The sequence below is a fragment of the Cyanistes caeruleus genome, chromosome 6 (genome assembly GCF_971803275.1).
Source record: "Cyanistes caeruleus chromosome 6, bCyaCae1.hap1.1, whole genome shotgun sequence".
Lineage (NCBI taxonomy): Eukaryota > Metazoa > Chordata > Aves > Passeriformes > Paridae > Cyanistes > Cyanistes caeruleus.
The window spans coordinates 26,722,371-26,750,328 of record NC_141706.1 but is presented as its reverse complement, the minus strand read 5'-3'; the positions used below and the strand labels follow the sequence as shown (position 1 = coordinate 26,750,328).

General features: G+C 36.0%; 1 long non-coding RNA gene across 3 annotated transcripts in view; it reads left to right on the top strand.

Annotated features, from left to right (window-relative positions):
* The window catches only part of LOC111930130 (uncharacterized), an 82,761-nt gene that overhangs the window by 27,935 nt on the left and 26,868 nt on the right, over nucleotides 1–27,958 (top strand). For all 3 annotated transcript variants that reach the window (XR_015287784.1, XR_015287786.1, XR_015287785.1), the window contains 2 exons: nucleotides 23,599–23,665; nucleotides 25,254–25,325. This is a non-coding gene — a long non-coding RNA (uncharacterized LOC111930130). The remainder of the gene's footprint in view (nucleotides 1–23,598; nucleotides 23,666–25,253; nucleotides 25,326–27,958) is intronic.

The following is a 27,958-nucleotide window of genomic DNA, read 5'->3' as shown; positions in this document are numbered from 1 at the left end:
TTTGGAGCTCGCAATGGTAATGTGGACCATCTATAAAACTGAGAGCAATATCTGTGCTGAGCTCTGGGATACATATTTGAACAAATATAAATATGGATTTTTCTTTCTTGATACATTCCTTGCAAGGGAAATTACAGTGACAGGGACTTATTATAGATTTTATTTAGTACAGAGACTATTACTGTAAGGTGTACTTAAATTCGGATTTAGATCCTCACAGTAGAAAAGAGAACTCTGTTTTCCATACTTTTGCAAAACCCTTTAGCAAATATTTTGTGGCACTTCTTTTCAGAGGTATTATTTAGTTAGTCAGGAAAGTGGAACTTTGGGCTCCAGAGTTTCATTGATAGATCTGCCAGTGGGAGGCCGACTTATTTTCTGTGAGTCTTAGCACATGAAATTTAATTGCCTGTTCTTGAAAAGTGCTTTGGGAACTGAAGTTCTCATGCTTGGTTGATTATTTCTGGTTCTCCAGCACAATTTGCAGCCTGTACACTTGTGTCAGCATAACTGTTTGCAGGATTGTGTTGAAAAGCAGATTCACAAAATGATCCAGGTTTAAAAGAGACTTCCAGAAGTGTTTGTTTATTTAATTCTGATCATGATTTGAATCATCCAGTCTATATTAAGGCTCTTAAAAAGTAAGATAAAGGGGCAATAACGTGAAACTGGCATAGGGTTGAGCAGCTGGGGGTAAGATTTTTGGGAATTTATAAAGCTGAATTGGCTACCAGAACCATTTTGAATAAAAGAATAAAAGGATATATAATAATATATTCTAATATAATAAAAGAAGCATTTTTCATAGCTGCTGCAAGGGATTTCCCTATCTTCCACCCATGTTCCTTCAGGTGACAGGCTGCCAGTGGTAATGTTAAATTTTGTGTATTACTACTGAATGCATCACTTTCAGAGAAAGAAAAAAAGAAAAAAAAAACTAAACAAGTAAATACAAACCTATAATATTTAATTTTTCCTACCTATAAATACTTTTTGAGTTGATTGATGCCATTTTTTAAAATCAAAGGCTTGATTTGATTAGAACTTTCAGTGTCTTTGAAATGCAAACAATTCTAAATTTTTTTTCCTTAAAAATGAATAAATGAACTGATAAGTAAATTGTTACACTTGAATGTGTATTTTTGCAGCAGTGGTTTTTTCCCAGGCAGACCCATGGGAAAGCAGAATTGCCAAATAATCGCATTGCATCAGAATAACATCAGTCAAAAATAAAATTACAAAAATATGTTATTTCAGAAGTCATGGAAGCACATTAAGCTTTGTTATGAGATTTGTGCTCCTCGAGTCTCCCCTCCCCTCCCCTCCCCTCCCCTCCCCTCCCCTCCCCTCCCCTCCCCTCCCCTCCCCTCCCCTCCCCTCCCCTCCCCTCCCCTCCCCTCCCTTAGATGAAAGAAGGATTGTTCAGAGAGCATTGTTGGATAAAGCACTGTATCCCCTAGGGCAAGGGAGTGGAAAAGGAGAATGAAGAAAGGAAACACAATCTAGATGTGGAATGAAGGAACAGCAATCACGTTGATGAAGCTGGCAGAGGACAACCAATAAATATGTCATCCTTTGCTGGTGTTTTTTCTTTTTTTTGTAATTTCTCTGGAGGACCAAATTGCTGGGCCATGATAACAGTATTTGTTCAATTAAAACTAATGCTGAGATGCATCTGTGGTGATATAAAAGCACATTGAGGTCTGATGACATCAGTGCCAAAAGAGACATATGGATAGTAATGCTAGAGGTTTTCTTTTCCCAAGTTAGTGTTTAACATGGCCACCAAGAAATTCTTAAGATCTTTCCCACTAGGCAGAATGGAAAACACTCCTGATAATACTCACGACAGAAATAAGTAAAGCAGGCAAAATAATTCAAGTAGAGTTGGAGTTTTTTGTTTCTGTCTCTGGTAGTACTTTTCTTTAACTGCTAACTTGAATTTTAGGTTTTAATTAGAGCAAGAGCTCAATCAGAATTCACCTGAAACTGCTGTGCTGCAAAGCAGAAACCAAAAAATTGTGTAGCTTTCATTTGGACTGATAAATCCCTTTATGTTGTCCAAAATTTGAGTGATTTGGCATAAATATCTATATAGTTCTGGTGTGTTTTTTACAGACCAGGGCTGAGACTGAGTTTGTGCCTCAATTTGCCCCCTATTTTCAGAGGCAATGCACTAATCCTTACTTTTTCTTACTTTACTTACTAATTCTTACTTTTGTGGTGTTTGGGTCAGGGAAAGGCAGGCGCAATCATTCTGGTCTTTGCAGGAATGAAGCAATATTGTGATGGTGCCTCCTTATTAACACTGTTAGCTGTCATTTGCTCTTTTCCATTCTGCTCCAGAAGAAAGACAGACAGGTCAGATTAGTTTACCTTTAAACTATGGGTAAAGAGAAGTGGGAAAGTGTTCACATAAAAATATGTTGCCCTGGCTGGCCAATTTTGATATCCAATCAATTTTTTCCTCTGTTTCGCTTTGGAATCAAGAATTGTAAACTAATCATCTGTGATTTACACTGACCTGGATGATTGTTCTGGAGGGAGAAGGGACAAGGAGACTAGTTTAGTGCCCTTCACCCCTCCTCCAAACCACTATTGTGCCCTAATCTCAACAAAGTAAGGCTACAGGATCAGAGTGCAAGTATCAGAGCCAAACCACACATGTCAGCAAGACCACTATTTCAGATGCTGCTTATTTCAGATAAATATATAGATATCTGCTCTTTCAAGTCCAGTTTTGTCACATTTATCTGTCATATCACATGATGTAACCTCAGATGTTGAACACCAGCTTTCTGATGTAAAAGAAATCAAAAGGAGGTTCTGGCTATATTTAAGGGTCAGTATATTCCACATACACAGAATAGTTTTTCATCTAACCCTTAACTGCTCTAATATATAACTAATGCAGTATTACTGTAGTTAAAAGTGCAAATGAATTAAATTAAAAAATAATTATAACAAGAAATACACTGGTATAATGATACTAATCTAATTATGATGGTATATTTCCCCATATAAGCCCAAACTACTGCCTTTTTTTTTTTTTTTAATTTACATAAGAAACAGATTTAAAAGCAATACTTGTACAATATGCCTTTCCAGGAGTTTTATATCACATACATGATACCCTGTATCCAGATTACATCTTTTTATGTTCAAATTGATCTAAACATGAGGAGTGAAAGCTGAATTTCAGTTCTGTATGTAGCATGGCTTCTTTGTCAGAACTGTCACTGGTAAAACCTGACAATAATTTGCTTTTTTCATCAAAAATTTGGAGCACAATTATCTCAGTTAAAATCAATACAAATTTTAACATTAAATTGCAGTGAGGAAAGCTCTCTTAAACCTCTAAATTCTAAGGTCTTTCATCTACTTCTAATAGTGTTCATGGTATTATCTATCTAATAAATTCTTTCTCAAGAAGGGTGAATCCTTAAGGTCTAAAGTGTGTCTTGATAGCTGTCATAGTTTTAAAAAAATCAGGTTTTTTGGAAGGTAATATGTGTGTGTTGTGAAGTAAAAAACTCTGTAATTTGAAATTTCTGTATATTCCTATTTTTTCTTTTCATGTTAAACACAAGAAAGAATGCCAGAAATGAGGATGGGGGGATGGATGTGGACTGACAGATCAAACTGATCATGAATTATTTATGTAAAAAAAAAATGGAGAGATAATTTTAGTCACATACTGATTGAAGTTCAGTCTAATCAGAACTCTAGGGTTTTTTCATTTTGTTTTTGGTAGAGTTTTTTTTGTTTTGTTTGCTTTTTGTTGTTGTTTCATTTGTATGTTTGTTTTGTTTTTTGTGAGAGTTGGAAAATAAGGAAAAGCTCGTAATGGATCCCACATTTCTTTATATTTGTTTACAACTAGTAAAGTGATGCTATCAACATAATATCTTTGGACTTTAAATCTATTCAGCCACTGTAGAAATGGATTTGACATGCACAGTTTGCTGCTAAGATTTATGGTGAACATTTATTAAAGTATTAGGGAGCAATGAAACTGTTCAGGGTGTACTACTATATATTTTGCTATATATTTACCATAAAGGAATGCATAAAAATAGTAAGGATTTTAGCAACTAAAATTAAAAATACCTTTTTTCCTTAATGCTTGTATTGCTTTGGAAGTTCTTACATGACCAGATTGGGGGTAGGTGGCAGAGGAGGAACGGGGAAGAGGCACATTCTACTATGATAGAACTTAAATTGAATTTAAGTGGATTAAAATATTTGCTTTGATATGGATACTATCAGTATTCAAAGCATTTAATGTCTTAAAATAATATATGAATTAAATATTCTGAGCCATGCCCATAAAAAGATTTGGGCTCCTAAGCCCGAGATATTGGTCAGTTCTCAGTTTAGCTGCTATGTGGTCCTGGCAAATGCCCATGTTCCAATATTCCAACAGCATCTCCTTTTCCCCTTGGTGAAGTTCTTTGAGCACCTAAAAATCTGCTTCTGAGTGCTCCCAAGAGTAACTCAGTCTGCACCATCCTAACCATCTAAGGATGAATTCATGCTTACACATTTCCTTGGGCAGGAAGATAATTCTTCTGCCTTATGTAGGGATCACCCACTCTGTCTTCAGCTGTGACTGCTCGTGGGTGCCTAGGATAGCCTCAAAGCATTAGAGAAGTGGGCATTACCACCTCCTTTCCTGCAGCTCTCACCAGTTCTTCAGCAATCTGAGGTTCAGAGACTTCCTGAATTTAATTTTGTCTTGTATTAAATAGCTCTTGATCTGCATGTTTTTCTTCCAGACACTTTAAAAAATGTTTTGAAGAGTTTCAGCACTCAAAATATTACTGTTAAACTATTGCACAGACTGAAAAGCTGTTGTATCAAGGCTTACTTGCATTCATTCATTTTGAACCTTCTATGATGATCTTCTTTTCTTTTTTTTCTTTAAAAGGTGACTCCTATTTATTTTTTCTAAGCCACCTCCAGTTTTACAGACCTTAATCATGTTCCCTGCTCATCTTTCTCTTCCAGATGGAAAATTATAAAATACCTATTTTTTTTCATCATACAAAAGCCATACCATATCTTTGAACATCACTTCCAGATTTCTCTATATCTTTTCCATTGCAGCATATTCTTTTGAAATAGAAAGGATAGAACTGACCAGGTATTCCAGAATCATGGATTTAACTATGGCATATCAAGGCTTCCTCTTTTGATTTCTGTTCCTTTGAAAATAGTTCCTGGCCTTCTGTTTGCTTTTTCGATAATTATTCATAGCTTTATACTTTCTGGAGTTCATGATCATAAATACATATCACAATCATAAATAGTAATTATTTGTTTAGATCCCACTTTTATACAAGTAAACTAGAAATATGGTTTTCTCTATGTGCATTGCTTAATATTTTTACTATTTAATTTTGTCTGTTCTTTGTTATAAAGTTACTCAGCATTATGAAGTCCTACTTTGCTATAGACCCTCATATTTCTTTCCTTTAATAATTTATTTGTTACCATAACTTGTCCACCTCCCTCATTTCATCTCCTTTTCTGATTAATGTGTGATTATGTGAAACAGCACAGATACCAATGCAGAGCCACAGGTGAGGTGTTCATCTGCTTTAAAAGCTGACTGCTCTCACCATATTTCCTATATGTTAAAGCATTTTTTTCAATGTGAAAATATTTCTTTTTATTCTGACAGCCTAATTTCTTTAAGAGGCTTTCATGAAAGACTTTGCAAAACGCTATTTGAAAATCAAAGCAGACTACACCAGCTAAATGTCTCCTGCCAGTATGCTTATCAACTTGTTCAATGAATTTCACTGGATTTTTTGATGTGAGTCATGCTGATTCTTCACCAATATATAATTTTTAATCCATGTGGCTCCTAAACATTCTATCAATTTACATAGTAAAGATATCAGATTTACCCATCTGCAGATAAATTAAGAAGCCTAGGAGGCCAGGGAAGGACAGACCTTAAAAGCATGGTGTCATGATGATAAAGCCCTTTGTAAAATTAAGCTATATTTGCAGGAAATAAAATTCATGCAGGATACAGCTATTTTTAAGCTGAAACAAAGTTTCGATGCTGATCTCTCAGGATAATTCATGATTCAGACTTTTCATTCTAAGGCCTTAACTGGTTATTAATATTCTAACTGCCTAAATTTGCTTTCTCTTTCATTCCCTGTATGAAAGTTATGTATTATCTTGTCTTCTTGGCTGCTAAGCAACCGTAATAATGCCTCTGACAGTCAGCCTAACAGATAGCCCTGACTACTGTTTGCTTTGTCTACTGGTGGTAATAGTACATGAATGTAAATAGGAGGTGATAGGAATGGCAATAACAGAACAAATGTCACTGGAACTTATGAGAAATCTAAAGTTAAAGCTTAGGCTGTATAGGTAGTTGAGAGAGTTTCATGACAGCATCTGAAACTGAAGGAAGAGAAGCAATCACCGTTGTGGGAGTGAGCTGGCAACTCATTAATTGTAAATTAATTTCTGTATTTAACAGCTTATGAGCTGTGTTAATCATATTAGTGTCTAAGTTCTTATAATTAGCAGTGGATTTATTCTCAGATCATCTGAGTTACATTAGAAGCATTATTTCCTTTGATTTAGTGAGGCACAAAAAGACAGGTAGATCTCGCTTAATTTAGCACCTCTGTAAAACTCCATGACTGAAGAATTAGGATCTTAAAATCTATCCCCACCAAAAATATAATATTTAAAATATTAAATATTAGAATTTTGCATTAAAGTGTTCAATTGGGTCTAAATGGTAAGGATTTTGTTGTTTACTGATTTCAGATAACTCAACTTCAATCTTATTACATTGATTTTGTAGTATCTCTCTACAACACTAGTTACATTTCTTTTCCAATTAATAATTTCCTTATTTTTGATGGCCAAGGCTTTGATGGATTTGCTTCAATTTTAGGCAATTTTGTCAACACAAAAATTCCAGCAAATTTCATTCTAGGAATTTTGAAGACCTCAAAGCTGTAAATTATGTTCTTTACAGTGTCTCTTCAAAAGGGCAACTTTTGTGTGACCACACTGAAATTGTGCCAGGTAGCCTGCAATCCACACCAGAAGATCAACACTAAAGAGCAAGAGCTGTACTCAGGTGTGTAATGCTTGCTCTGCTGCTGACACCAATATCAGGACTGCCATGATAGTTCTTGTTACCTCTTTCTTACCACTGAAATGAATACACTGGTTTATAAAAAACTGAGCCCTACTAGATGATAACAAATTTTGTCTAATAATGCAGTACCTAGCATGTTATAATAGCAGTTTTCCTTTTCTGGGTGTTTTGCTGACTTTACCAGAAACTAGAAACAGAAACAATGACCTCAAGGTCAAATGTTCTTTTCACTGAAAATAAATTCTCAGAGAAAAAGTCAAAGAGCATTAAAATCAATTAAGAAAGTACAAGATGCTAATGGAATAAAGGTAAGACTTCTTCCTACAGAGTATAAACTAAACCTGGCAAAGGAGATCAAAAGCAAGAAATACTTAAAAGTAAAGTAACAGGCTATTGAAATACCCTGTGTGTACTTATGGTTCATTTCCTACCTTATTGTCTGATTTTAAACAATAGTTTTATCCAATTTCTGTCTCATACCTGTCTTTTGACAAAAAGATCTTGCAATCTTCCCATTTGCAGTGGGAACACAGTATGTCTGTCTATATGCCTACAGTGGTGCAAGGATTTGTTTTTTAAATTAGGTCATGTTAAAATTTGGTATCAGTGTTTTAAAAAAGAACAAGGTAGGAAAAATCTTCATGTTTCAAAAAATTATTTATGACTAATACTGCCAAAATTGATCTTAAAAATGTGAAAGTCTTCTTATATGCAGTAATTTTATTACAATAAGCACACCAGAATATTTTAAAAATTATGGTGTAGGTGCATACTTTTAAAATTTTGGACTTTGAACTACGGGTGCAGTATCAATTTCAATAAAACTCCTTGGCAGATCAGTTTTTTATATTCCTCACATGTCATAACATCTGACATGCTGTTTTACATGTTTTAGAAAGTGGAAATTTCTAGACACAGATTATTGGAGAACAAGTTGAAAGTAATCAATCATCTTTGAAAGTAATTAGGAAGTCCATGCAACATGACAATCTCCCAGGTACAAAACCTGATAGAAGTATATTGAGTCTTTCTAACACGTACTGCTAATATTCAACAGAGTTGTTAGGGAAGTCCACTAGACAGAATAAAGAAGAATTCTTTGGAATACATAAGGAGGTAAATTTGGAACATTTCTCATATAAAGTGTTGTTTTTAGCAGTGAAGGCTGGGATAGTCAAAAACTTCATTAATACTTACAGGAAATTGAATATGTGTAGGTGAATGATTTTTAATAAGACAGATGATTACAATTCTTATAAAAATTATTGGCCACTCTTTCCATAAATGACATTGAAGAAACTAAAAGGCATTCCAGCAAAGCCTACTAGAATAAAACAGTAACTGAAAAGTCGCCTTATGGAGAAAGTGCTAGTGAGCAAAGAAAATAAAAATAAAGCTAGTTTGCTGCAATGAGCTGGACAGGTCTGGTGTGAAATTAAATACAGTAAAGTCAACTGAACCTGAGGTGCTGAGAAGCTGAAGAGGTAAAATCTAGCTGGCTTCATCTGACAGCTGCTAACAGTATCCAGTATATTCTAGATGCTGTATAGCCAACTTACTATGCAGTTCAAATCCTCCTATTCCAATAACATATTAATAATATACTAGATACATATTAAAAAGACACTAGATGACTCAGCATTTGTCCTTAATGCTGCTACAGGATTCAATTGATTTTCCATGCATGAAAAGGATGAAAGGTGTTTTGGGTTTTTTTTCTCCTAAACTATTCAGGTATCTGTCTAAGACTCGGGGGCTAAAGTCTTCATGGGGATGTTTTCTAGAATTGAGCTGGAAATAAGATCTGCTTCAGAATGGATTGATGATTATATAATTCAATTGAACTTAAAGCTATCCTTTGCATCACCCCACTTCCTCCTGACTCAGCTAATAGTCACAGCCTGTGTTTCAAATCAACCCTGGCAGGTGCCCTAAACCCTCCCCTCTTCCAGCCCAGGTTATCAGCCATTCCAATATGCTTCTTCAAACAGTTCCTTAAACCTTAGGTTTGCACAAATTAAACTTCTGCCTTAACTTTTTGCAGGCTAGACACTGTATCAAGTGGGAAAAGCTGCACTGGGTTTACTCAGTCTCCATGTCTTTCACTGGAACACTCAGTGTTCACCTGCAACATTTTCTTCTGTTGCTCTGTTTGTCTATAGCAGTGAGAGAAAACTTCAGAACTCATTTATGGGTATTTATTTTTAGACAGCCATTGACTGACAGAAATGCATGCATGAAAGAACAGACTTCATATAAAATGGTGAAAAATAACAAATGGAACAACTAAATTACAAAACAAAACAAAACAAAAAAAAAGGCAAAATGCTCATGCGCTTTAGGAAAGAAATGAAAATAAGAAATGTTTTATTTTTTTCTGTTTTCTAAAAAACAAATCTGATGCAACAGATCAAGCTCTAGTGCACTTTACTCAGTGTCAGAGCTATGAAAAGCAAAAATGGATTCATGTAAATTTTCAGCCTCCAGGTTCTCACTCCTGGGGTACTACACTCACCAATGATTAGTTCAGAAGCTTGGCAGACAGTAGCACTTTGCCTGCAACTGTGCCAATGGGAATTACTCAAGCATAGAGAATAATCTCAGATAAAGCAGCTGTGAGGAAAAGTCACAGACAGAAGGCCTTTTAGGGACATACAGCCAAATTCTTAGTTCTTGTCATTTAGATAGTACATCAAAACATGAGTAAAGAACATGTATATGTGTATCTATATAGACCATGATATTGGTGTTGGGTTTTTTTATCCTTGAAAAAAATGTGTAAGTTGTATTTCTAAGCAATGTACTGTCATTACAGAAGACTATTTTTAGGTTATACCCTCAGTAGTGGAAATCTATATTTTCTATGGAGCTATGATGAAAATTTTTTTTTTATAATCTGGACTCTTTTTTTTAAAGGTTATGCTCAAATAGCCAAAATAATATAAGGATTACACATGAGGTGTTTCCCAACAGAGAGTAAACAGAGTTCAAGCTGATTTTGGTGCATTTTCTCCATCTAGAAAATATTTGCTCTAGCATTTCCAACAGCAAAGAGATTGGCAGAGTCAGAACTCAGCATGAGAGGGAAAATTTTGAATTCTCTTGCATTCTGGAGAGCATGTAGGTTAATCACTATCTTAAGATGTTGTGCAGGTAGCACAGCCAGACTGTGAAGCACAGAGATCAGAGGTGACCTCACCCCATGTGAGCTGAATGTAAAGGAAAGCAATAACATTTGAAAATTTAGGTTGAAGAGCCCAGTTATAGTATGCATTGCTACAGTTTTAAGGAGGAAGGGAAGGTAGAGAAATGGATGGAGCTATTAACTTTGGTCTCTTCACGTGTTTTCAAAGACCATATGCTCTTGTGCAGTTTAAAACAGCTTCCTAACAACATTACTATCAAGGTGACTTTGATTCTAGTTGCCCCAGTCCTCTGTGGTTGCTCTCTGCGGTGCTTTAAACCAATAGGGATCTGTGACATTATTTATTAGAGAAACCGCTGTTCTTTGGATTCTTCAGATCTTTGGGAAGATAGTTCAAAGCTGTCAATCCCTCTAAGGGAGAAATTGAGAAAGGTAAAAAGAAAAAACAACATACCCAGGGAGTGATAGGAAGAAAGTAGTTGTCAGGGCTCTTCCTTGAATCATACGAGGCATGGATAATTTAGCACATCTGCTACTTCCCGCAGAATAAGGCAAGTAATTAGGTACATATCCATGTGTAATTTTGAGATGTAGGAATCCACTGACTGCTTCTTTATGACTTCTAAAAATGTCATAAAAGCTTCTTATGCTTGTTGAAAGTACTTCTTTCCCCAATTCAGAGGCCATGGCACTATCCATGACTACAGATTATGTCATTCAATCAGTAAGGAAACCTTTGCATGCAGTTTTCTTAACTCTGGCACCTGTTAAGTGGGGCTGCAGTGCTTACTGGAATATCTATTCCCATAATTATCTGTGCTTACTTAACCTGCATTACATGATTCCATTAACTCTTAGCAAATATCTTCACCAAGGCATAATGAAACTGCATTTTCACAAAGTTCAGAAGAACAATGTGAGATGTCTGGATAAAGGAACCAGTAAATAAATATGTCTTTCTCCGCAGTAATATTTAGCACTTGAGGAGACGGATGGAATGCTTTAACATAAAAATAGAAACTGTTATTTTTCAAAGCATGACATTTTTGCTTTTTCTTGCTGTCCAAATACTTCTTACTGAAAAGTGCCAGTGAGCACTCTACCACATAGCTTTTTAATACTTTCCTTGGTATCACACAACATCTAATGATTGAGAGTGATTTTTAAAGAGTGGTTTATAAACAGTTTCACTTGATGAAACAGAAGCAGGATAGCATTCCTTCTTTCTACCTAAAATTATTAGAATCAAAATTAATTTTCAGCATTCATAATGCTCATAATTCAATATATACTGACTATTTTTGGATTAATACAATTTAAAAATGCTAATAGAAGATAATTGTGGCTTTGCCAGAATATTATTATGCCTAAGATGCTCCAGTTCTGTTTCTCCATTGCACACTAAGAACCTACTGGCATGCCTTGCCCTTTTGCATAAGCATAAAGCTTAGCCTACAGCATTTTATTTCCTTTTACCATTATCAACAAGAGTGTAGCTATAAATATTAACTTCCCTGAAACACATTTTTGCAGAAACAAAACGAAAAAACTTCCCTGTCATCTTATGTTATATTATTGCTTGCTCTCTACACCAGATGTTCTTCTGCCTGTGAGACTTTCTTGTTTGGGGAGACATTTAAGACCTCACAGAATATGATGGAAAGATGATCAGAGATAGGAGGGGGGTGCATATCAAGGAGTTTCAAGATAGTCAGGCACCAAGACCTAAATATTTTCTCTCTTTTTAGAAACAGGCTTATTTTATTCTACATATACAATGAAGCTACTGTGGTAAGTGCAGGGATGACAAATGTTAAATTACAGATAGCAGCTTCAAGCTATCTATTAAATATCACTCAGTTTGTATAAACCTCTTCAAAGGTTTCAAAAGAACATAGCTATAGGATCCTCAATTATCCTGCTCAGGAAGACTTTCTCTCTTTTCTGTAAAAAGAGCCTGGTTATGCATATTAAGGGCAACAGTGACAAGTTAAATATCATATAATGTGTCACATCTGTGTTGTCTTATCCAAGCTCATCAAGGAGTGAATCACTCCAGCGCCTCTGACAGACCAAGGTGTGTTGTCAGAGCATTGTGAGCACAGGCTCAGTGCAGCAGAGCAAAGACAGCAGTGTTTTGGCAGCACTTCCCGTGCCAAGCCAGTTGGGTGTCACCAGCTTGTGTCCTTGCATGCAAATAGCATCTTCCTGCAGCATTTAGGGGCAGCATGGCATGGCAAAGCAGAGCACAGCTTAGCCCCAGCTCAGAACCTCAAAAGCAGAGAAACAGACGGATTGCAGAACCTGAAGGCTTCAGCAAGAGAAGCCAGGGACCACAGTCCTCTTGGGGGCAGAAGATTGACAGAAAGACAGTTTTTTGGCACAAGGTTTTTTATCTAAAGCTTGGTTCAAAATAGGCCTTCAGCCCACCCACCCTGGCCAAAGTAACTCCCAAGGAAATGGATGAGCGCATTGCCGTCAGGTATTGACAGGTTTTTGGCAGGCAAGATTTATTCAGAGCCTTCCTGACTTTCTGTTAGGACCTTGGTAATATTGAAATGTGGTTTGTAAAATGTTTGATTTTGAGGAATCTACATTCTCCTACAGATGATTTTTCAGCTGAAGAAATTCTGTCAGGTTCTGACAAACTTTCCTGTACTTGGCATATTTGACCTTTCAGGAGCTCTCCTACTAGTTCTGACACATATGGCTCAACTCAGTGCCATGAAATGCTTCATTTTTACTAGCAAAAAATTTGTCCCTCTATAGTGAGAGATGGTAACATAGCATTTAAAATCACAGTCTGCTCTAACTCACAGTGTACTTCTGTTCAGTTTAAGTGTACATCATTTAATTTTCAACATTACTCACCAGGAGTGGATTGGGACATCAATCCCAATTAATGTATTTTCTCAGATGAAAAAAAGCAGGCAGGCAAATTTTCTTGCAAAATATAAATATTATCTGCAAATATTCATCTTCTTTTTTAATGTGGTTTGAAAAAACAGCAACGACAACTTGGCATTGAAATAAATTTAATTTTGTTTCTAATTAAGCAGAAATGAGTACAGAAATTCAATAAAAGCAAGCAGTAACTGGAGGATTGAGTCAGTTACCTTTTTCTATTATACTATAATCATGTTATATAGAGAGGCTTTCATGACCTTTAGAGCCACTTGAGAATCTAACAAACAGCATCAGGTCCCACTCTGTCAGCAGCAAAGATTTTTATCAATGTAGTGCTGCCAGTAAGATTTTGTACTTTTATATACCATTTTGTTTTAATCTAGAATTTTAAAATGTTCTACCATTTATTTTTATAGCATACACTAAGCTGTTGCTTAGTGAAGTAACTGCAACATTCAATATATATATAGTGCATGGACTTATGCCACTAACCTCATCTTGTTTCCATGGTTTTCTCTGGTTCTCCACACATCTCGTCTGTTTTTAAATCGGGTGTTATACATATCTTTGGGAGGAGGAATTATCAGGCAGTGGCAAACAGAAAGTGAGAGAGCAGGAGCCTCCAGATTATATTGCTACCTGTTTGACCTGGAATAATCAGCTAAAAGTCTGGGAATCTGGATGCTAGGGGTATATTTATGCTTCTGACACCAAGGCATTCTATGAACTGAGGCAAATTACTTTAACTCATTAAAAAATGTCATAGTAAAAGTTATCTCAAAAGGCTTTTGCAGAGCCACCAGCATAAACCTATTTTTCTCATCCTTATTTCTGGTGAATTATTTTCTTTTCTTGTAGAAATTGTCCTTTGAAAATAGTTAGTTTTCATCTGTTTGGTAAGAGCAAAATTGAAATGCCTTTTCCTGCCAAAAAGTTAGCTTGAAACTGAAAAAAAAAAACCACCTTATTTCTGAGTAAAAAGGAATTTCTAGGGAAAAAAAAAAAAAAAGAAAAAAAAAAGATATGGAATAAACCATTTTCTGCTAGGGAAATATGCTTTGAAGGAAATATTTATCTGTTCTGGTACTGTATGCCTGAGATATCTTACCAAAACAGGCAGCCTAAAATGAAATGTGGGCAGGTGGGAGGTGGGATAAATTATGCTAGAGGTAAATTAGAGTGCTATTGTGTGATTGTTCAGTGCTTAGGGAAAGAAAAAATTTAATGGTCCAACTGATCTCTAAGATTCTCTCTACTCACTTCCAAATTTGTCATAATGTTTACATCTGGCTTGCAGAGGCATGAAAATAATACCAATAAACATTTGTAGACATATAATAAAAATTCTGACAGTCAATTTACAAATTGTGCACAATTTACAAATTTGGGGGAACAATTTCCAAATAACAGAAATGCAGAAAATGTGACCAAAAATTCTTCTAAAATAAACAATCAATTGATCAGGACTTGTCAGGTTTCTTATATTTTAAATTACAACAAAAAGTTGAGAAGGCTTAGGGGGAAGAATTTTCCTCCATTTCTGTCTGTGCCTGTAATCCTGGCCTAGACTGTGGGGACAGATATCAGTGCATGACATCTAGTGGTAGATGAAAGAGAACCATCTATCTGTGCTGTCAAGGAAAGCTTCTTAAATTACTGCAGCCACCTGTACCCAGCAAAACCAAAAATTACTCTTGTCTTAAACCAGGTGATCATATAAGAAAAATTCATTACTTAAGCATCCCTGGACGATGTAGTCAGGACGATGCAGTCCCAGACTGCAGTGGAGAATCCATTTCAAGATGCTGGTCAGTGTTCTCAGCTGAGGGAAATATTTTAGCTTTCTGAATTCATTTCACTATGGTTTTTATTTTGTTTCTACCTCCCCTTCACTTTCCTTTCCCCTCCTGGCTAAAAAACACAGTTCCTAAAAATGGTTAGATGTACCTTTTCGGAACTATTTTTCCTGATTATTGATGCTTTACTAAGAAATATTTTTCCAGAGGTTTTTGTAATTTTTCTAAAAATAAGATTTCCCTAATTGAGGAAAAAACCCAAAACCAATGACAAAATCCCAGCCATAACTACAACAGCAAGAGCTAAAAAACCTCCAGCCCCAAAGTGAAACTTCTTTCTCAATCCTGCAGCAAGATATTACAAGTTCAAAGTGGGGAAGATGGAAAAGTTTTTAATCTGGAAAAAATAATGTTCATAAAGCACCAGATTATTTTATTTCAAATGAGGTTCCAGATGAGTTGGCCTGATAACAGAATGTTAAAGGGAAACTCTCAGCCCAAAATATTAAAATCAGCAGAAGTGCTGATGACTGCAAGCTGGATTTTTGTTAAATTAATCCAAGAGCAGCTATAACTGGATAGTTAACCAGTTGTGCCATGTGTTTAATATAAAATGCATCTAAGCTCTTTCAAAGTTAGAATATTTAGAAAACGATATGTCAACCACTGGGTGGAATGATGTGCTTTTTTTCCTTTGGACATTTTCATGTCAATCCTGATTTAATCAGGATATTCAGAATATTAAACAATCATGAAACGGAAAATATTTGTGATAGATAGAATGTCGAGCCTTGGAGGTGTACTGGCTACTTTCCACCAAGAGCAATGAAGCCCAGAGCATGGAAAGTTTAGCAGTTTCAAAATCCTTGTGGGATTGCAGTCCTGTGTATGAACAGGGAAAAATCAGGGCTGAGCTGAGCTGGACTGATAGAGGGAGGTAGCTGAGACTCAGCTGTTATTCAGACAAACGTCTACATAAATAGGCATGGGCATGAATCTGAATTATCATTCTGAACTCTACATCCTGGACCATATAGCAGTAATAACCATTAACCTTTTCTAAGGTCTGAATACAAAGATCATCCATTTAACATAATGACAAAGACATCACAGGGACAGAATGCAGCACATAAAGAACAGAAATGAACTGTGAAAGGACAGTGCAGAAGGAATTTCTACTCAGCCTCCTTCAGTAACAATGACCTTTGCCGAGTCCTTAGTTTTACTGACAGTTCATACAGCTGCTGAAGAAATGTTTGGAAATACTTGTTATATAATGTGAAACAATAATACAGCATGAGTTACTTTTGGTAAACAGTAATGTCTAATTAAGCTGCAATCAGTGTCTTTTGAGTCACACTTTTTCTAGTACCTCTGCAAGACAGCACTAAAAACTCCCTACGATGATCTGTTTAGAAAGGAGTAAATATGATAAAAATAGTAAAATGATGACCTTTTGTACAGAGCTACTGTTGGAATTGCTGCCATTACCCATTTGAAGGATGGGGAATTGCAGCAAGACCGGGTAAAGAGGAACAAACTGGTAACTCTAGGTGTAAAATATGCCAGAAAACGCTTGTTCCTGTAGTTTCTCCCAGTTTTCCTTCCTTGATCCCTCCCCCTCCCACACACACACACACACACATTTTCATACGCTCTCTCTCTCTCTCTCTCTCTCTCTCTCTCTCTCTCTCTCGCTGTCTCCACAGTAACAGCAGCACTGGGATTTTGCTGCTGTTACAGCCTGCTTTGGATGCTTCCTTTGCACAGGGAACCACTCACCCAGCCCTGCTGGGGCTTGGAAGCTACAGCATCACCCACCAGCAGCTCTCCATGTGTCTGAAGGGCCAGCAGCTGTTGGACACCCTGGCTGCAGAACACGTGTGCTTTATTTCTTTTGGCTGTGGGTGGTTTATGATGACAGGTGCTGAGGACAAGGGCAGGCACTCTCTAACACTTGTACATTAGGCAGAGGGATTAAATGCATGCAGGTCTCTTTGTGCAGGGAGCTATCAAGACAAAAAGTGCACCACATATTGAGTTCCTAGAAAGAGGAGTGTCCTCTTTTTGAGCCTGGGAGAAGAGGTACATTGAAGCTGAAGATGTTGTGGCTTGCAGTGTCTCCAGGCAGTAGTCATATCATTTACTACAACAATCTACAGATCCCTAACGACACACAAGTCAGCTCTGATGTACCATGTAAGTCAAGTACACAGACAGTCTTACCCTCTTTAGGATTTTGATGGAAGACAGAGCTAAGCATGTGCAGAGCAAATAAAAGTCTTCTGTTTCACCAGATCTCATGGAAACTAATGAGAAGTCCTTTGACTATTTGCTGGTAAGCACCTTTCTGAGTTGAAAAGTGAAAGCCTGATGATATTTATAAAAGATCATAGTTCAAGATTATCACAGAAGATTCATGAAGAAAAAAAGCAATTGCATTCCATATTTTTTAATAACACTTAGCACAGGTGTCTACCTGATACAGGTCAGTAATTTTTGTCAGGAATTTCTCTCACAAACTGAGGTTTTGCTCAGTGATGGTGTATTACCCATTATGGTATGTTATCTTAACAGGTATGTACAATTATTGTTGGTCCAATGAGAGTCTATTGCCTTTAATTAAAAATTCCTTTTCTTCTTTTCAATGTTCTACCTTCTGATAAGGAAACAGAACTTGTGCAATAGAAAGTTTGCCATGCATCTGGAAATAGGAAAGCTTTAACTCTATTTATTAAGAGGGTAACTTTAGGAAGCAGAACAAGAACACAAAATGTCAAACACTGGATCTAAGAGCTTAAGTAGTGCTAGCTGGAATTCCAAATCCTGTGTTTACGACATAATAATAGCAATAATATTAACAACATTTTTCATTCATAACTTCTGTACAACATTTTGTCCTACAGCTGTGTATCCACAGTCATCACTGAAATAAATTTAGCTCTGCGATAGATGTTGGCAAACAAACAGATCAGGGAAAATCAGCATGCAGCCCAGCAAGAGAAACAAAGACAAATTTTTGTCAAGGACTCAGGGACAAATCCTGCTGACAGTGAAACTGCCGTAGGCTATTTAATGTCCACGCAGCACAGAAAGACCAATGTGTAGTAAATTCCATGGCATTCCATTTATTTGCTCCTTATATGCTGTTTAAAAGCTTACCATGAAACACAATCTTTCCAACTGTGCTCTACTTCATTCTTTCGCCATTCTAGTGCAGAGATTTTTTTTTATTCATTTGCATGTCAATTGTCCACATCATTCTTTTAGCTATTTCTCTCACATAAAGCTTTAGAATTTTCTAGCTGTTTTCTTACAAAAGATGTCCAGTCAGTCAGCAAAGGTCACTAACTAGCCTATCCACTACCTCTATTTCTCTATGTCTACTGTGACACCTATTGCTGAAAACAAGTTAGGAGGCACTTGTTTTGTGCCAAACGAGTTTGGTTAATATTTCATGCACATGCTCAAAATAAGATTTGTCTCAAAATCTTCAGACGAGAACTGATCATGTAATCATATGTTTCTGCTAGTGTTTAATCTCTCTTGCATGTTTTGTCCAATTATTGTCATTACACTCTTGAGTTGCATGTTACAATTAGTGTTAAATAATCTTCCTGAATCAAGTGATGTCCTTTGATAAGTTTATAATTCTATTAAGCTTCAATTCTAATAAAAGCATTAGCATGAAAATACATTTTTAAAATCATCATCAGAGTTAATTCAATGTATGGATACTGATGGGGCTTTTTTTTCCATTTTTTTCTTTAACTATTTTTTTAAAAAAACTTAGAGCTCTTTAGTTTGTGTGTGAATTAGATCATTAAAGAAGTATATTTCTCAAGCTTAAATGCCATCTAACAAAAGCAGCTGAGATTTGAATAAGTAAATTCAAATAAAAAACACAGAACAAGAGAGGCAGACTTCACTGATGTGTGTGTGCCCACTGGAGAGGTGTTGGACTGTGAACAGGAATGTAGTGAGCCTGGGTTGTGGCATGAAATAAAGAAGCAAAATCTAAAAGCAAAAAAAAAAAGAAAAAGAAAAAAAAAACAGGAACCCCTGCAGCCATTGCATTTGACTTTCTAATAATGTCAGTTTCAGAGGAGAGGAGAGATGGAAATGAGAAAGGGTGCACTTGCAATGCAGTCATTCTTGCTGTCATTGCCTTTATGGCTTTTCAGCAGGCCACAAAAGGCCAATCCACTAGAATATGAATGAGACACAGTCATGGCCCCACCAAATAAGTAGGAGGCATGAAACCTCCCTGTTTGGGTCCTAATAGCTTTTTCTGGCTCAGTAATCTCTCACTATAAAGGGAAAACAAGACAAGACAAACAAAAAATGATCCTCAGTCCCCATATCCTGTCTGTGCTTGCTTTTCTTTGATTATTGTTCTGAAGGGGTTCAGAGAACTGGAAGATTAATAGTCTAGAGGGATTTGGTGAAGTAAACCCCTCTGAGAGGGAGTTTTATTCCCATCAACCCGTCCTCTGTATTAAATATGCAATATTGTTAGTCTTGTTATGTGTGTAAAGATCTGACAGATAGGCATGGGGAATAAAAACATTAAAGGAACAAACAATTTAAACAACCGATGTTTTCCACTAATTATGCATCTGAAATTCCTTAGAAGAAAAGAGAGGTGCACTAGGAGGAGATATTTTAGTTGACACCACCCTCATATCAAAGCCATATCTATTCTCCCTTTCTTATCAATTAAACTAATGACAGCTTCCACTGAATTCAGCTGTGATCTTTGAGCTTATGTGACACATTATCAAACACATATTTAGGATTCTGTTACATCATTCTGTCACTCTCAGGAGTTGCACAGGGTTCAGAAATTGTAAATCATAACAGAAGTTTCAGCTGGCAGAGGAGAGCTTCGTGTTACTTGGCAGACCACTGCCCAGAGTACCTCAAGCAAACTCACCCTGGAATCAGTAGTGTAGCCATGTGCTGGAATAACTTTATTTATGAAGACTTTTTTGGTGGAGTTAAAGAAAGCTCTTCCTGTTTAAATGTGTATTGTAGCATATGGATGTGCCTGTTCAGTTGAAGGTATCTGAGGATATATATGGGATCCATGGTCTGGTGTGCTGTGGAGGTCCACAGCCAGGGATCCTCTGCAGGCAGCACTGACTCTGGAAGCATGGAGGCAAACTTTACTCCAGCCCACATGCTCCTGTTGACAATGAGATAATTGAATTTTAATTGTAATTTTAGCTAATTCATTCTGTCAAGAAAGTACCCAATTACTAATCCCATTAAGGTCAAGGAAAAATGAAAAATGTGGACAACGAGGTTAGGTAATTTGGACCAAGGCCATTTCAGAGTGTTAGAACTATGTTTATGACATGAAATACTTTGCTATATCATGTTAGCTTTTAGCCTCTGCTGCTGACAGCCTTCTGAACTAACAGGAAGCAGAAGTGGCAGAACAGCAAACTAGACTGAATTAACTGTGTATGCAAAAAACAACCACTGTTTGGGATACATGTGACTCAAACATTGCATATACTTCAATGATATTTATTTCATTACATAAAAATCTTCGTGCCTGTGAAGGGCAGAAATATTCTTTGACATAGGACTTCAGCTAATATTACCGTCAGAAAATCAGTTAGAATTTTTTCTTACTACAGTTTCTTCTGTATCTCTAAATTATTTGAGGGAAGATAGTTGAATCTAATATTTTGGGGGATTTGTTTACTTTGAATAAGCAAGAAGATAGAGGTGGTAAAAAAATGAATCTTTGGCAATGTACTTGGGTTTTTGGATTATACATTTGGACAGGGAGGATTAAGACATTTGACAAAATGTTTTTCTTGAACAATGTGATTGCAATTAAGATGGATCCTGAAGGGTGAGAGTTAAGTCAGTTTGACTTAGTTCTGGAGAAATTAAACTAAGATGATTGAGCTATATTTTTTAAAAAATAGGATTCTTCAGTGCTATTATATTCACTGGCTGAAACTAAGAGGACTTACTACTATCTACATGGCACATCTACAGGCTAAAAATATATGACTTATGCATTTAAAATATGGGTCTTCTGCCTAAACCTTGCACAGTATCTATTCATTGTTTTAAATATGAAATAAGACCTTTATCATCTAATTCTGACTGATCCCATTTTTAGCAAGAAAAGAAGCAGCATAGTAATTTTTCCTGATGCACTCAGTGCAAGGCAGAGGTGGGGACAGAAGCTACTTATTCACTTTTTCAGCAATAATTGTGTCACCAACAGCATTGAAAACCATAGTCTGATTCTCAAATCTTCTTTAATGAGGTTGTATACATGTATCACCATGTTCTAGAAAAGCGTGCTTTGAACCACTGACTTCGCCTGTCTTTACCACCATCTGTTTATATTTGATTTTTTGTTTTCCTCCTTGTCTCATCTTCTCATTTCTGATATAAATTAGATTATTATATCCTTCCTTCCTTCCTTCCTTCCTTCCTTCCTTCCTTCCTTCCTTCCTTCCTTCCTTCCTTCCTTCCTTCCTTCCTTCCTTCCTTCCTTCCTTCCTTCCTTCCTTCCTTCCTGCCTTCCTGCCTTCCTGCCTTCCTGCCTTCCTGCCTTCCTTCCTGCCTTCCTTCCTGCCTGCCTTCCTGCCTGCCTTCCTGCCTTCCTTCCTGTCTGCCTTCCTGCCTGCCTTCCTGCCTGCCTTCCTGCCTTCCTGCCTTCCTTCCTGCCTTCCTTCCTGCCTTCCTTCCTGCCTTCCTGCCTGCCTTCCTGCCTGCCTTCCTGCCTGCCTTCCTGCCTTCCTGCCTTCCTGCCTCCCTCCCTCCCTCTCCATATAGAAGGAAAGAATTGCAATATTTTTTTGTCCAGAGTTTAAATTCTCCAATGCATCACTTTAATCTCTTATCATCTTTACTCATATTTCAAGGAACTAAACATGTAAAGGCTGAAAAAGAAGCTATAAAATTGTAAAATATTATTTTTCTTAGTTCATATCTCCCACCCACACCTGTTCTACTTCAGCATCTGCCCTCCAGCACCATCAGGGCAAGACTGAGTCATGGAAAAACTGTAGTTGTATGATAACTACAGATAGAAACTTTTAAGTTACTTGATTTAGCCGCTAGCAATCCTTCCAAGATTAAAAAAGTGGCTTCCTCTCTTGCATGATGCCATGATGCCATCTAAAAGTTTCATGTACAACTTTAATCAACAGGATGGTAATTGTGCAGCACTAGCATCTCATACCCAAACTTTTTGAATCTCCTGTTCTTGAGCTGCCATGGAGAACTTTTTGTCTTGCTGAACTGTGAAGTTTGTGAGATAGCCACAATATCCCTTTGTGTTCCTCCAATGCACAGAACTTCAGGTGACTTAAAGATACATACAGAGCTGTACTAGTTTCAGTCAAGGCCTTATGTTATTTGAAACATTTCCTGAAGCAGGAAAGAGAAAACAATTACTTTGAAGCAAAGTAATCTGGATTTATAGCGTCTCCACATAGCTGAAATACAGAAGTCATAACACATGAACACACACTGTGTCTATGTACATGTATTACACAGTATGAAGGATGTATGAACACAGTTCACTTTATGATGAGGTAGAGAAAAATATTTGAAATACTATGTACAAAAAATGAAGCTGAGTTCCAACATAGAAAAGTTCAACTCTTCATTTGATTCAACTACGAAGTATGGAGAAGCTTGAGATAAACCTACTCTTTACACCTAATCAATTTTAATTTGGCATTTGAGGTACAAATGCTGAGTTGCAATGAAGGGAAAGAGCTGCCAAGTGAATATTTCTGATGAAAACTACCAAATTGAGTAATATCTGGTTTCATTTTAAAATTATAACTTGTTACTGAGAAGTGTTTGGGTAAGGTCTAGAAAAATACATACAATGAAAGTATAAGCTTTGAGTTTTTAATGACTTCTTTCACCTGAGAATTTATCTCTGAACTGTAATACTTGATAGTCATCAGTCAGTATTCACTTGTTCCAAGAATCCAAAATGAAGATGCATAACCCAAGTAACCAAGCACATCTGAAGTGCTGAGTGCTACATTGCTTAATGTGCATTCAGCAAAGTATTTCACAGCTTTTGATTAACAGCTCTCAGTCAACTTATTGATTACATACAGATATATAAGAAATAGGAGCTAAAAACGGCTGTTTTTCAGGCAATTTATTTATCAAAACAGGGGTGTTACAGTCATAACATTATTCATTAAGAGTAGCTTGAATAATTGACCTGAAATGCATTATTTAGCAGGAATAAATATTTAAAACCAATGTATCTAATCAAAGGTGATTTAACCACTGCTTGTCACCAAAGAATTCATTGACAATTGTCCTTTCCTGTTGAATGAATCAACATAATGAACAACTGCTGAAGTAAAAGGATTCATCATTTATCATTAGAACAATATAATGTATGTGTGAGAATGTTAAATTCATCCTAGAGACATCTCAGTTTTATTAAACCAGTGCATTAAATACAATGGAGAAATAATTGTAGCAATAGAAAGAACAATCACTTAAATGTCATTAAAACAGCAATTAGTCGTGGAAAAGTTACTAGATTGACAAATCTCTACTCACACCAGGCACTTTTTATCTGCTGTTTCTTTTAGGCTATGAAGATAATGGAGAAGCTAGAGAAATAAAAGAGAGAAGATGAAAAATTGTTCGGAAAAAACAGTAAGTAACCAAAGGATAGAAATCCAAGATTTAAGTCTGTCTTTTGGTGCATTTTAATTAGTCTGGCCAGTTTTATATGCTCTAAGGAAGATAAATATCTGAATCCCACAAATTCATAACTTTTGGTATAAAAAAAAATTGACCTTCAAGTTTAGAGCACTGGGGGGGAAAAAAAAGGAAAGATTAAATTTATGTTGGCAATTTTCCATTTTATAACCTATACACATGTAAGGTACATGCAATACAGGTCACGATGGATCTATGTATAGTCATTACAGACATGTATTTGTATGGGTCTTCTGAATGTGAAGGGCATAATGTTTTGTTTAGCAAAACCCAGTCCAGCAGGAGTCCAGGCATGCAAGGGACTTTCTGTGTAAGTTAGAGTAGCAATAAGGTGTTTGCTTCTGGGACTTTTGCAGTGTTCCTTTTTTTTCTCAATGGGTTATGTCTTGGTTTACTGTAAAGGTAGAATGGAAGTAAAGAAAGAAAGCTTCACAAAGTTTTGCTTTCCAAAGATATCTTTTTTTATCCTTTTTTTTTTTTTTTTCTAACTAAACCTGAATGAGCAGAACAAATATGTATTGTATTAGTGATTTTCCTTGGAGAGCCATGAGTGATGACTGTGAGATATGGGATAGAAACTAGGATGAAATAAATGATGCTGTATTGATGATATTGTTTTATCATGGTGTGAAGCATTAGCCGGTTCTTTACTCAGCAAGTCAGAGAAGGAACTACAGTGTTATAGTAGATGAGTTTTTAGATATCATACAAAAGTCTCTCTAGAGTATCTGATTCATTTGTTTGGCTTATATGCTCAGGATCATATTGTTCACTTAATTTAGAGTCAGACAGAAACTTCCTTCTTGATTAGACTGATAAATTTCTAATCCTGGTTTTGCTTCCACTATCCAGCCTTTCTGTAAAATGTATATCACACCTCTTATAATCATTTGGATATCATCTCTTGAAAACACCCCAGGCTTTTTTCTGCTGATTGTCCCTCAAAATCTGCTAAGAATACAAAAGCAAAAGCCTCTGAGTCATGAGAAATATAATCAACATTGTAGTAAATGAAAGAAAAAACCTGTTGGTGTGTCTTTTTTGGTGATGTTTGTTTCTTAACATAGCACCAACCAAATATAGGTAATAATGTCACAGGTGTTCCAGATGTTTTCTTCAAATTTTGTCTAGTGAAAATCTAGCTTGATCAAAAATATTAGACTTAATAAATTGGACTACATATGCTAAGTGATAATTTATGGTGAAACTAAGTGATCTAATGGTTCCTCCTGGACTTAAGCACAGCTGAATGCAGAAGTTGATATGGCACTTGAATGAGGGAAGAACAACTCATTTCTTTTTCACACAGCAGCAGGGTCTGGCTCATAAATAAGTATCAGACATGAAACCTATTATTTAAGCATCTAAGGTCTTTGTTTCTTTCTTTCAAATCTAAATTTGGAAAAACCTGTCTACTTATATCATCAAGTGTATATCTTTACTTGTTTATCAAAACTTTTAGTTCCAATTCCTTCCCTTTTCCAATGCTTATTCTGCTAAAAGTGTGTTTCATTTCATGCAGGCAAACTTAGAAACCTGTCCTCAAGACAAAGATTTTTTTCTGTGTGAACCAAGACAGAATTACCCTCTTCTGGTAGGTAAACTCCCTTGAAGGATCATCAGGGAGGAATTTCCAGCCAATCAAGCTCTGCACACTTAACTCAGTGGGTTACAGTGGTTGACTGAAGCCAGCACATATGAACATTTGCTTCCAGTGCTCCTTCCTGAGGATGTACAATGCAGCACCTGACATTGGATCAGCTCTCAGCAGCAGACATTCCATCGTTGGCAAAAAGTATGTGTGTGATACAGATGTACAGAATTACAAGAACATGTAAAAGAAGAAAATAATCTGTTTGGTTTTTGTAGTTAAAGGGCACGGAATGATTCACACAAACATGTCTCAGTGGTATGATGAGAAAAGAAGTAACTTTATTTTCTGACTCCAGTATTTACAGATTCTTGACAATGACCAGGGATTGGATAACTAAGTTACCACCTTCCCAAGCACACTGGTGATGTGAAACGTCCATCAAAAGACGTTTCTTAGAAGGAATGTGTAAAGACTTTATGTTTATAGTTACTTTCTTGGGAAAGTAACTAAAACTATGAAAACAAGATCAGAAGGTTTAGTATTCAGGGTGACAGGTTTTAATAATCTAGATTCTAAAATGTTCTCTTGAATTTCCTGGCAGAAATCAGCTAATTTCCCAACAAACTCTCTAGTCCCACTCTAAATTGTAAGTATAAAAAAGGGCGCTTTTTTATAAAAGCACATTTACTTCAGTAATGCTTTCATGCAGTTCACAAATCAAATAGGCATCAAAAAAGCCATGATCCCTTTGTTCTTGGCAATTATCAGAGGATTTGTCTGCAAATTTTGATTATTTTCATTATTTCTGCACAAATTTGGCTATATGACTGAATTCTGTGTGGGACAGACATCTTCAAAGAAGACATGAAAGACTCTGATCTGCTGCAGACCCCCTCAGCACTGTGCCAACATAGCATTTGCAGTAAATACTTGCAAACAAGGCATAGAAGCCATCCTAGAGAATCAACAGACTCTGTTTTCACTCCCTTTCTGTTATGTATTTTTTTCATTCAGGTAGGGTATGAAAAGGAGGAAAAGTGAACATTACAGAGGCTAGAGAAGGGCTTCCTTAACAAAACGATGACCATGTCCTTTTCTCTCTCTGATCTTTAACTTCTGCACGCTGAAGTCCCTGTCTCCAAAACACTGTATGCAAAAGAAAGCCCTTTAATCCATTTCATCTATCTTATAAAGGCATCTGTTTTACAAAGTTGTTTTAATGCTGTCATTCATGACTGAAATAATTCATTTTTTCAAAAGTTATTCTTCATATGAAAATAAAATTTCCGTAATAATATAAGTATTAGATGATTTATACTGAAGAGCATTGCAATGTAAATTGTATCAATGATAAATTTAATTACAGAATGACTGAGCTCTAATTCTTTTTAACTCCTGGTCTTTACTTTCAATAACCTGAAGTATAAATTCAATATAAATTTGACTCTTTTTTTGATCTGGAGATTAGTTTGAACCCCTCACTCCCCCGATCTACATTTCTATATTTGTAGTTGTATTTCAAGCAGATACCACTATCATTAACTACAATGAACAAACAATTGATTTATTCAAAATCACATTCACATTTCCTCATATTTCTAACATTCAAGAGTATTTGAAAAATATCATGGCAAAAAAATTAGTTTTCCTTGATAGCCAGTCTATACATCCTCACTGGCTTTTGATTTCAGGTCAGCTCATAATGCAAACATAGTTCTAATCTAAGTCTATAAACAGCAAATAAAATTTTTCATTTCTGGAGTTCCTAGTCCATTGTGAGATTTCTGTTGTGGTGGGTAGTTGGTCTTAATGCAGACTTAGAATAACTTCATCAGTATATTTTATTTTTTTTTTTTTTGATAGAAAGGATCACAAATCAATTTGCTGACAAAAGAAAATAAATAATTAAGAGTTTTAGGTGCTTTCTCTTATTTGTATGGATGCATAATTATAATGAGCATTGCCACCTATTTGACTGAATAATTAGAGATTCCCCAGAGAAACTTAATAGTCTCAATGGCTTTGTTCTTCAAATTTAAACCGCAAAGCAAGGGAATAAAGTGTTGTCATGCCCTTTGTGTGAGGAACACATGGAGTTGTAAAAAGCCGAGAGAACATGTGTACATTTTTTAAGTCATTAGGTGTAATTTTCTGTCTGTAGTCAAAAGAAGAATGTCTTTGTTCATATAGCCTTCAGAAACAAAATTTCAGCCAGAATATTCCTGGTCCTAAGTATTTATAATCAGTATCTTCTAAATCAACTTGTTGTATTTCCTTATACACAAACACTGAAACAACCAAATCCTTTTCACGTGAAAATCAAAGTTTTACCTGGGATAGAAAAGGTGTAAAGAGGAAAGGTGTAAACAGTATGTTTACAGTCCTTGCAAACTGAAAGAATCTCTTATAAAATAAAACATATCTTTTTTTTGCTTTTTAAACTTTAAAATTAATTGCCATAAATGAAAAAGAAATTTTGTTAAGATTGTCCTTATTCTCAAAAACAATAACAAAGGCAGGTGCTGCTTTTTTATTAATTGGAAGAGATATTTTAAGATCTAATATGGGAATTGTCTCTTTTGTTATTTGTCTCTTTTATTATTAATTATTCTCTATTTGTTTTCTGTATTGAG